Source organism: Desmodus rotundus, chromosome 7 (assembly GCF_022682495.2).
Source record: "Desmodus rotundus isolate HL8 chromosome 7, HLdesRot8A.1, whole genome shotgun sequence".
In the NCBI taxonomy this organism is placed as follows: Eukaryota; Metazoa; Chordata; class Mammalia; order Chiroptera; family Phyllostomidae; genus Desmodus; species Desmodus rotundus.
The window spans coordinates 94960381-94972509 of NC_071393.1; the positions used below are offsets into that span (position 1 = coordinate 94960381).

The 12129-nt window shown below is 38.2% G+C and overlaps 1 protein-coding gene across 7 annotated transcripts in view; it reads right to left on the reverse strand.

Moving 5' to 3' along the window:
- Positions 1 to 12054, reverse strand: part of DENND4A (DENN domain containing 4A) — a 106452-nt gene extending 94398 nt beyond the window's left edge. For all 7 annotated transcript variants that reach the window (XM_024567506.3, XM_024567505.4, XM_024567504.3 and 4 more), the window contains exon 1: positions 11836 to 12054. The gene's annotated coding sequence lies outside the window, so the exon portion shown is untranslated. The remainder of the gene's footprint in view (positions 1 to 11835) is intronic.
- Between the last annotated feature and the right edge of the window lie 75 nt (positions 12055 to 12129).

Below are 12129 nucleotides of genomic sequence, written 5' to 3' on the forward strand. Positions count from 1 at the left end.
ATTACATTAGGCTTACACAATGTACTGTTTTCATTGTTTTATAAAAACTTGGATCTTCCAGCAAAACTTGTAAGTTCCAGCATTTTCCATCACCCACTCATGAAGGTCTATGCTTGAACTGGAAAAATCACCATAAAAGTAAACCAACAATCAACCAACCAACCAACCAACCACTATTTGAAAAATTTCATAAAGGAGATTGAAAGGAAATGATTGGTGACAGCTCATTCTCAAAAAGTAACAACGTTAGAAACAAAATTAGTTGAGCAGTCTAAAATCCAAACCCCTCCTTCGAAAAAAAGTAGTGTTTACTATAATGTGAAGGACAGATACAAAAAAATAAGTTTTCATTTCAGTTTCATTAAATTGAATGGTGGAAAAATTTACTTCAGTCATATCAAACTCTGCAACACCTTTGCAAATTGTTCTGGGAGAATGCCCCCGTGGAACATTTGAGACCTGCTCTTTGAAGCCTTCACTAACCACTTTCCCCAGAATAGACTGTCATTCTTGTGTCTCACGCTTCAACAGTATCCTATACATATTTGTATTATGATTATCACACTAATACTGTACTCATTTCTTTGAACGTCTACTCTTTGAAGCTAGATTAGGAATTCTTTGAGACTAGGTGATGTTACATTTCTAGCTCTGTCAATATTTGTTTTAGCACAGTACCTAGCAGGGTAAATGCTAGCAGTCAGTAAATGCTTCCTGAATAGAGAATGACATGATGTATTGATAGTGATATTAACATAAGTTCATAAACTAGCATGACTCAAACTTCAAATTCTGTATGTAGAAGCTTAAAAATCAGCTCCACTGGTTTTTATTTGAAAAGGGGAGACATTTTTACAACTTTCACAATAATCACCTATGGATTGGGGGTAAATTAAGTTCTTTACTATATAAAAGCCAATGAGTGTTTTCTTTTCAAAAAAATGATAATTTTATTTCATATTATTTAGTATACCTTTGTAATAACCACCTTTTAGGATATTTATTTGGTTATATGCCTCTCCCTCTGAGAGTTAGTTGTATGCCCTGCATCTAGTCTTCTACCATAAAAATGGAGCTGGAAATGTTCTATGAGACCTTAGTTCCATCAGCCACAGGTGACAGAACCAGACAGACACTTGCCTCAAATTGCATTTTCTCCCAAGGGTTTAAATGGGATCACAGAACCGTGAGTGGATGTATGAATTTAAGAGTTAGAGACTTGTTCAGCTTGCACAGTGGTGAAAGACAACATGCAGAGAGAGGAAGATGCCGTGGGCAAATGGGGAGAAGCAGAGAGACCATGCTGCCCCAGGGTGGTGAAAAAATAGCTGCCTGAGTTACTGATGAGTTTCCAGTTCCTGGTCCCCCTCCCCTTCCATGAAGCCTGGCTGTGCTTCTGTCTTTAGGTACTGTGAAAGCCCCAGAATCCTTGCCACGAACATTAATTCCCTTTTTTGGAGTTAATTTCAATGTGGTTTTTAGTACTTACAAACCAAAGAAATTTGATTTTAAAAACCTCAAAAATGAAAAGGTCATGTAGGAATAACAAAATGTCTGTTAACCAAAGGAGGGGGGGAAAAGCCTTGTTTAAAAAAATGGCTGTTACGTTGGTATCTTCAGGCATTCCTCAGCATAAGAAAATGAAAAATACTCACCACCCATAACAGGTTCAAACAACATCCTATAAATCCAACTTCAGCATATTGTGAGTCACTATGAATAAAATTCTATTTCAAAGCTCAGAAACAAATGAGAGATTAAGGGATAGGGAATCTCTTAGAGCTTTTTAGAACAAATTATTTTTTTACGGTTGCTGTAGATATTTCATCTTTATTGTTAACATTATTACAGATGTTCCCCGTTTCCCTCTCCTTTGGCCCCCCTCCACCTAGAACAAATTATTTTTTAAAGAAAAATAATATTACTACAATATTGACCAAGAAGGGGTTGGAGATATGTTTTTATCTGGTAATAACAGCCAGTCCTAACAAGTGAGCCTAAATATCAACGCAGTTTACCCCATCCATCTACATCATTTCTCTTAAAGACATGGCACTTCAGAGTCCTCAACCAAAATACTCAGCAGCAGGAAAGTGACCTCTGGGAGTAAAACAGTGGCCAATAGAATAGTCATTACATGGCATTAGCTTACAAGACTGATATTTTAGGCTTTCTATTTTACTTTGATAATTTGTAAGAAGTTTCCTTTTTCAACTCAAACTATAAACACTGCTTCTTTAGTAAGTTTTCAAATGACCAGTGAAGAAGAATGAATACCAGTAACTTGTACAGTTCCTTCATTCAAAACAAGGCAAACTTATGTTTATAAGAAAAACTGACTAGTTTGTTTCACATAATCAAAATTTAGGAAGACCAGGAAAATCTAGAAATGTAACAGCAAGTTCAGAGATAAAAAAAAAACAAAAAGAAAACAAAAAGTATTATCAAATTCTGGTATTTGAAAAAAGGGGGCAGACATTAAATTTAGAGTAAAAGGAAAGCTTTATGAAAAATTAAACAGTGATTGCCATAAAATTTTTTGTTTTCATTTTAGATAGCGAGGAAGGAGAGACAAAAACATTGATATGAGAGAGAAACATCAATCAGATTTGATCACTCCTCCCACCTTAAGCCCCCCAACCAGGGATTGAACCCACAATCTAAGCATGTGCCTGACCAGGAATCAAACCCACAAACTTTTGATGTACAAGAGGACACTCCAACCAACTGAGTTACTCAGCCAGGGCCATAAAAAAGATTTTAAGTAAACAAGTCTCAATTGTTTATAATAATGAAAGAAGGTAGAGGCACTGATAATTTTTAATGACTTATATTGCCCCTAGAATGTTTACAGAAATTACATTTGATTATGAGTTTCCAATGTTCTGAGAATTTTATTTATTTATTCATTTTTACTTTTTATAATTATTTTCATTTATTTGTCAATTACAGCTGACATTTGTATTATTTTATACTAGTTTTAGGTATACAGCATGGTGGTTAGGCATTTATATAATTTACCAAGTAATCCCCCCAATAAATCTAGTACCCATCTGGCACCAAACACATTTATTACAATATTAATGACTACATCCCCTATGCTGTACTTTAAACACCCTGTGGCTGTTTGGTAACTATCAGTCTGTACTTCTCAATACCTTCACCTTTTTCACCCATTCCCCCAAACCCCCCTTCTGAGAATTTATTTTAAACCAAAGTGAAGGGGTACTGTGCAGACTTGGCTCAGACAGTAGTTGGAAAGTTTTCCAATTTCCCCCATTCTGCCCCCTTGTTCCATCTTTCTCTACAACATGCTTTAGTTTATCTCCCAAATGAATAAAAAGTACAATCTTCACAGACCTATCACACACTTTAATACAAAATAGGAAAGGCTGGCTAAATGCTATAGTACAAGCTATGTGAAGATTAAGAAAAAATAAGAGGCATTCCTAGAGTTTAAATGGTAGTGTTAATAAGAAAATTGGGCTGAAATTTAAATAACTAATTAAGTAAGAAATGCTAATCATCATTAATGCCAATTTCAAATCTGTGACAGAACACCAAATGCTGGAGTTACTACAGAGAAAGGTGAGTGGTCAACTTGCTAGGGCAGTCTCAAGGCTGGGAATGGCCCTGGCTGGTGTGGCTTAGTTGGTTGGAACGTCGTCCCATACACCAAACCGCGGGGGGCACATGCCTAGGGTTTGGGTTCAATCCCCAGCTGGGGTGTGTATGGGAGGCAAACGATGTTTCTCTCTCACATCGATGTCTCCCTCTCTTTCTCTCAAGTTAGTAAACATATTTTTAAATTTTGTTCAAAGACCTAGGAATGTATCTTTCATTTTAAAACCCTGAGCTAGTTGGTTTGTTCATTCATTCATTCATTCATTCATTTTAGACTAGTAGGTAGGGGACACAGATACATAAATTAAACTATTCTAAGGGCAATAATAACTATAACAGGTTATTTATTGAACTTTACTAAGTGTCAGTCACTGTTCTAAGTACTTTACTTGCATTAGCAAATTTAAGCTTCATAACAATCTTATGAAGACATAATAACAAAACCAGATTTCAATCCCAGAGAGTATGGTGAGAACTAGGTTTCTCACTTTTAGAGGGAGGGGTAAGGCTAAAAGGAAACATGTGGTACTGAAATAGAGTCAAATATATCAGTATGAACTCACGTTTAGCTTCATATAAAGATGGATAGACAGAAAAATAGTTATATGTTTGAATATATGGGTTAGTATTTATTTCCTAAATCTGTACACTGAGAGGGCCTAGAATCAATGACACCCCAGCTGCAATCCTGCTGTGACCAGATCTTGGTTTCTAGCATCATTCTCTAATAAAACTAACCAGGGATCCTTGAAGAAATGGTTGTAGGGCTGAGCTAGGGAATATACAAGATGAGCCTGGAGCATCTCATAATGTCAAAAAGTAAGGAAGTGCTCAGAAAGCAAAACAATGCGGTATGTCCTGTTGCTCACAGGAGCCAGTATGAAAGATGCGAAACAATTCCAACGACAAAATATTGGATAAGTAAAGTAGTATAGAATTATAACCCAAAGTTATAAAATCAATATCTGTGAGTCCACACTGATATTAACAAAGTATCTAATAACTGAGAAGAGAAAAATCTCCCTTACAGAAATTCCTAATAATTTTGTAGATAACCCCCCCTTAAGCGGTTAAAATTTGACTCCCCAATTAGTGATTGAATGGTCTGCACTTAGTGATTTCTTTCCAAAAAGCAGAATATGGGAAAACTTTACAGTAGAGAAAGCTGGCAAGCACTACCTCAGGTGATAGAGGTTAAAATATCAGTGACAAATCATATTGATAATATGTACCCTTGATGTAATATAGTAAGAATGGTGTTTTACATCAGCGGTCATCCTCCCCCAAACCAATAACCCCAGTCTAACTCTGAAAAAATATCAGCCCTGGCTGATGTGGCTCAGTTGGTTGGGTGTCATTACGCAAAACAAAAGGTCGACAGTTTGACTCCCGGTCACGGCACATGCCTGGGTTACAGGTTTGGTCCCCAGTCAGGGTGCAGACAAGAGGCAACTGATCAATGTTTCTCTTTCACATCAGTGTTTCTCTCCCTCTCTTTTTCCCTCCCTTACCATCTCTGTAAAAACAAATAAATGAAATCTTTTAGGAGGGAAGGAAGGGAGGGAGGAAAGAGAAAAACACAAATTGGGGACATTCTACAAAATATCTGACCTATACTCCTCAAAACTGTCACGGTAATCAAAATAAGGAAAACCTGGGAAGCTGTCATATCTCAGAGGAGCCAAAGGGAACATGACAGCTAAATGTACTGTGATATTCTGGATGGGATCTTGGAACCCAAAACAGACATTAAGTAAAAACTAATAAAATCCAAATAAAGTATGGACTTCATTTAATAGCAATGTTCTGATGTTGGTTTCTTGGTTGTGACAAATGTAACATAGAAATGTCAGATACCACCCTGGCTGGTGTGGCTCAGTGGATTGAGTGCTGACCTGAGAGCCCAGAGGTCACTGTGTTCAATTCTTCATCAGGGCACATGCCTGGGTTGCAGGCCAGGTCCCAGGTTGGGGACGTGCGAGAGGCAACTGGCTGATGTATCTCTCTCTCTCTTACCTTGCTGTTTCTCTCCCTCTCTTTCTCCCTTCCTTCCCCTCTCTCTAAAAGCAAATAAATAAAATCTTTTAAAAAACCCAACCCAGATATTAACAGTAGGGGAAAGTGGATGCAGGGTATATGGTAACTTGCTGCAACTTTTCTATAAATTAAAACTATTCTAAAGTTAAGTTTATAATAATAATAATAATAATAATAATAATAATAATAATAATGTTGTTGCCTTAACCAGACTGATTTTTAGTCTTTTAAGTCATGTATAGTGGGTTGGACCAAAGTAGAAATACAGTTAGTACTGTGCAAAACAATCTCAAAATTGATGAACAGTGTATAATATTTTACATGTAAGTACACATTTCATTGGTATACATTTTTATTCCTTAGTTGATAAGCACTTTAGGAGTAAAAAAATTCTCCTCTAGCAGGAGGCCACTCAAATTTTGGACTAAAACAAAATTGTGGTACTAATTACATTAATAAAAATTCCACCTGGTTTTTGAGCCCACAAAATTTAAATAGTTTTAGGTGAAATATATTTACAGTATATTGCTGAAACATTTCCTCATAATTTCAGAAGGAGAGAAGTGTAACTATACATACTCTCAGAAAGTACATTGGATAATTCACTAATAACAATATACTACGGGGGAAAATTCACAATAACTTGGGTCCATAATGGTTGGTCATTGTTCAAGAGATTTGGAAACTTCAAAAAACAAATAAAAACAAACTTCACTAACATTTGTAACTATCTTGAATGTACTTAAAAACAAACAAAAAACCTCTTGTAACACAGTAAAATGTCTGACCTCTCTAACTCCATCATGTTCAAGCCAGCTTTGTTCCCATAGCCATCGGGTTAATAGCTTCTTGCATGAAGACATGCTAATCATTAGACGAATTTTACAAAAACAGCCCCTTACCAGAAAGTGCCTCTTCCTAGGAGAAAAGGGAAGTGTGTATTGTTTATCAAAGATTAGCAGGAACCTCATGACCAGATGCACATCAACTAGGATCAACAGACTAAGCACAATTTCCTCAGACCCCGGTGGTAGTCCAAGGTAGTCAATCACCTCTAGCCCCTCCCACTTCCCCCTTCCCTCAATGTAAAAGCCTGAACTCTGTACTTTCTTAACACGGATTCGAGGTACCTCTAAGTCTTCCATTCTCTCAATTGGCACCTTCTTGATCAATAACCTTTCCTTATTCCAAACCCTCATATTTTGAGTTTTGGCCTTTCAAAGCGTGGGCACACAGATTTCTTACAAATCATAAGAAAAAGACGGCCCAATAAAAATGTATCAAGCAAAAGTACAGTGAAATCACTGAAGAGATAACAAAAAATGCCCATACATAACAGAAGATGAAGGGAAATAAAACAAAAATAAAATGTCATTTCATACCAATCAGGCTGGAAAAAATCAGAGTCTGACAACACTAACTGCTGGTAAGGATAGGGAAAAACAGACCTTGTTTGTCAATATCCTATAAATATCTTGTAAAGGAAAAAAATACTTATATCCTAAGATGCAGAAATTTAACAATAGGTATATGACCTGGAGAAATTCTGGCATGTTGCTTCAGGAGAAAAAAGGATGTTCATAAGCCACTGTTTATAACAGATAAGAAATAAAAACAATCTAAATGCCCATCAACAGAGGAAATAAAAAATTGCAGTATAGTCATTGAATGGAATATTACACACCAGTCAAAACGAATGAACTAGACCTATATGGCCGAAAAGATGGGGGGGGAGTAAAATTTAAAAAGCAAGTTTCAAAATATGTATACCATGACACAATCATATTAATAGCTACTTAAATTTACCAGTACACCTTTTTAAAGTTCCTGGCACAGTTTTAAACTCATTTACTTTTTACAACAACCTTTTGAGATAGACACTTCCATTATCCCTATTTAACAGATGAAGACAAGGATACATGGAAAGATTTAAACACTTTCCTAAGGTCACAAAACTATTCAGCAACAGAATTAAGATTTAAACCAAGGAAGTATGGCTCCAAAGTCTACACTCTTCGAAAGCATCCAACGATGCCATGTACTGTTCATATACCTAGGTTTCAAGTATATATTTCTATGACACCTACATAAAAATAAATTTAAGAAATTTCCAGTCTCCATACTTGAGCTATTATTTGGAAACAAAAACAGCTAACCTGTGAGTTTATGTATGCATATACATAACATACATACTAACATAACTAACATACATATGGAAAATGTATTTTTACATGGATCTAAAAAGATACTAAAAGTATATCAGAAGCACTATCTCTTACACATTTTGATGACAATATTCTCAGTGAAAATAGCACTAGCAAGAAAACTCCCTTGATAATATTTTTACCTCGTTTTTCTTGATAACTTGTCTCTTTGTTCTTTCTACTTGTTTGCTTTTTAAAAAGAGGAAGAAGGTACCAAGAAACTGTCAAACACTTTACAAATAACAACAATATCCACAGATAAACACATATGCAGCCTTTGTGAATATAAGATGCCCCAACATATAAGCATGTAATGTCCCAAATTGTACTTACAAATTGGTTGTCGGGAACTCAGAGCATATTTTCCCATAAAGAAAGTGAAAAGGGGATATATGAACCAGGAGAAAGATACCGCCTAAAGTGCCAGGCCACGAGCAGCGAAACAGGAAGAGCAGAGGACATAATATGGCCTTATAGCCCAAAGAAAAAAAGTGTTCTCAACCGCAATTTGAGGACAGAAATAATGTCTCATTCACCTTTGTATCCTCAGTGACTGGCAAAGTGCAGCTGACCCTTAAACAACAACAGGTGTGAACTGAACAGGGCCATTTATACACAGATTTTTTTTCAATACACACTGTAAATGTATTTTCTCTGCCTTATGACTGGCTTAATAACATTCTTTTCTTACTATATTGTAAGAATACAGTATGTCATACATATAACATACAAAATATGTATTAATTGACTATGATATTGGTAAGGCTTCCAGTCAACAGTGGGCTATTAGTAGTTGGGTTTTGAGAATCAAAAGATATATGGGGATTTTTGATTACGCAGGGGATCTGCGTCCCTAACCCTCATGTTGTTCAGAGTCAACTGTACCTGGCACTTTATAAACATTCAAAAACTGCTGCTACTGAGTGATGAAGCAATGAGAAAAAGACTCAGTCACGCGGTCCACCAATAGGTGGCACTGTCAACACAGAACAGTTTGGGTATAAGACCCAAACAGAAAAGAGGCTGGAATGTAACAATGTGCATTGATTAACACCAGCATCCACATACTTAAAACTACTACCAGGCTGGTGCTATTAACTAGGAGAATGTCTTCACCTAAATTACTAGCCGTTTCCATTATTGTATATTGCATAAACACCAGACTTTGAGTTATTTTTGCTAAAATGAATCATAAGATAATTTCTGTACTGGAGCAGTCGTCAGGTGGGAGTTCTAGGATTTTCTCCAGTGACCCTAAAAAGTATGTTAATGCCACTTTTGTGGTTATTAGGATAATATTTAAGAGACAGAACATAGACAATAATAAACACTACAATAAAAATTACCTATAATCCTATCATCGAGAGATAATCTTTTAATCTTTTATGTATTTCCTGCCATTCATTTTGTTACACATGTGGTATGTCATAAATAATAACACAGTATATATTTCCTTATATTCTGATTTTTCTCTTAACATCCTGGACTTTCTCATGTCAGTAAATATTTTTAATATATGACTTTTAATCACTGCATCCATCACATGGATTATCATTAATTTCACTATCCCTCTATTATATGGCATTTTGACTATAAAAGATTTCACTATTATAGTAACACACTATATAAATTAACCCTTCCCTATGTATAAAGTTCTACACTGCTATTTTAGGGTTCAAAGTGCTAACTATGATATACAGTAATCAAGTATGGCGTGCTTGACTTTTCTTTAACCCACAAATTCTACTAAGCAATAATCGAGGGCATTAAAAAAACAAACAAAGCAGCATAGAAAGGAGGAAATTTTTGTCAACTTTTCTTCAGTCATTCTCTTCTTCCACATCTGGTAGGAAAGAAGAAAGTCCCACAAAGTCTCTGACATCAGAGAGGAAAAGAAAAACAAGTCAATTTTCCTGCTTAAAGCCACTTCTGTTTTCCACTTAGAATAATAAACCATCAATCTAAATAGGAATAGCACAGATTGGTAATATGACAAAATCTCTCTCTCTGTATCAGTGCTTAAATCCAGGCTTTCACAGTAAGTAGATTGCTTAGAAAAAAAATTGCAAACAAAAAAGATAATGTAACTAATGTCATTTAATAAGAAGATAATTTTTCTTTTACAATTCTGCTATGATTTTTGTTATTGTTTGAATAAATTAATAAGTAAACTCGATCTCTTCCTTCTTATAGCCTCCTAATTATTCCAAATATTAAAATTGTCATAAATGGGCCAACAGCTCCAGAAGATTAAGAATCAATCACTATTTAAGCCAGTGGTAATTCATGCAGAAAAGTTCAGAACAAATCAGCATCAGCTTCCTGGCACTCTCGCACAAACAGAAAATTTATATCGCTTCACCAATTTTCAAAAGTGTGAATTTGTGTACATAAATTCAAATTTCAGGCCACCCAGTAGTGGGCTTGTGTCAAGATCTGTTAACTCCGCTAACAAGTACATTCTTACAAAATTCCACAATGAGGTAGGTCTGTTTAATCATTCAGAAAAAGAAAATTATGTAACATAGTATATATAATGATGATGATGATGGTGATGATGAGGATATATGCTATTCTGAATTCCTACCGAGAGCTGTCATTTAGAGGAAAATTGTGAAAATGATGTAAAAGTTGCCCAAACAGTTTAATTCTGGCCAAAATAAAACAAAGTTCTTATAAAAGAAGCCAAATACAATCTTTCGTTTCATTTTAAGTTCAGTGTTCAAATGGCTTAGAAATTCTGTATACGTAAGTTTCAAAAACTGAATCCCAGAACTATCTACTCTAAACATAAACTGAATAATTTGCCCGAGAGTCCTTATTTATTACCTAATCTGAGGTCTCCCGAGACTAATTTTTACAATAACCTCAACTGTACTACAATAGATTAGCGTAACCTGGGCTACGCTGTTTACAGGTGTCTCCGCCTCTTTCCACCAAGACTAGAGCAATCAGAAAATAGAAAGAGACTATAAACACCAATTAACAGCTTGTAATCTTGCAAAATTGCTTTTTTTACATTTGCGCTACTATTTTCGTTAATGCAGAATACATTTTCAAGAATAATGGATTCACAGAGTAACACAATTTCTGCCCTCACGGATCTCTAGATGGCTGACACGCGTTTTCTCCCTAAATAAATACAAGCCTGTTGACTGATAGCCTTTCCTGCCGTTGCAAACAAGAAATAACTGTCCTGTAAAACAAAAACCCTTCTCTACGGCTCCAGGCGTAACCATACATTTGCATTAAAAGCACACTGAGACAATAACAAAAATCTTCCCGCATATCCGTCACTTAAAAGCACGATAATGGAAAGCCGTCGCTGCGACCCAGTTTTAGGTTTTTCTTTCTTTCTCCTACCCCCAGAACGCGATAAACTTCAAAGGGAATGGTGGCCACCAGAAATCGTCCCCCCCCCCCAAAAAAAAAAGAAGCCTGGAAGGTGGGAAACTGGCCAACTTGGACGCTGACCCAGCTCCCGCTGGCCGGGGTAGACCAGGCAGACCCCCGGGGCGTGGGGGGGGGGGGGCGGGCCTCTAGGTCCTCGCCAGGCTCCCGCTGCCGCGGGTTTAAAATCCCGAGCAGGTGGGATTCCGGGAGGCCACCTCCGTCTTACGTAACGGGCTTGTCAAAATCCCAGCTGCAGGACCTCCTCTCTCGCCGCCCCCGTCCCCACCCCCACCTCCCAACAACAGGAGCCCCAGGCCAGCCCGGAATAGAAACACTGGAGACCCCACGCGTCCGAGGTACGGGCGCGGGTGCTGCTCTCCGCATCGCAGCGCCGTCCTCACCGGCCGAGCCTGCGGAACCCAGCCGGTCTCCGAGAAGCCCCCGGGGGCAGATCGCGGCCGTCCGCGCCACCTCTCCGAGCCCGGCCGGCCCCGCTCCCGCACCCACGGCTGTCACTGCTCTGGGCCGTGACAGCTACATGTGTCACCGCTGTCTGCGTTGCCGCCCCCGCACTCACCTCAAGGCTGGCTCCGTCTCGAGCAGCGGGTCGAGCCTGGAGAGCGGTGCCCGGTTCCCACACGAGGGGTGGCGGGACACGAGGGGCTGAATGCAGCGGCGCTCCGAGTCTGCTTAGCTCATCCCCAGCCCAGCGCTCCGCCCTGCGCGGCACCCCCGCCCGCCCGCCCAGGCCCGCCGGCTCAGTCAGCGGGGACTCCCCCTCCCCTCGCGGCCGCTGCTGCCTCCGCCTCCTCTGGTTCCAGCCTCCGAAGCCGCCGCGGCCGGCGCCATCTTGGCAGTGACGGCAGGGCCT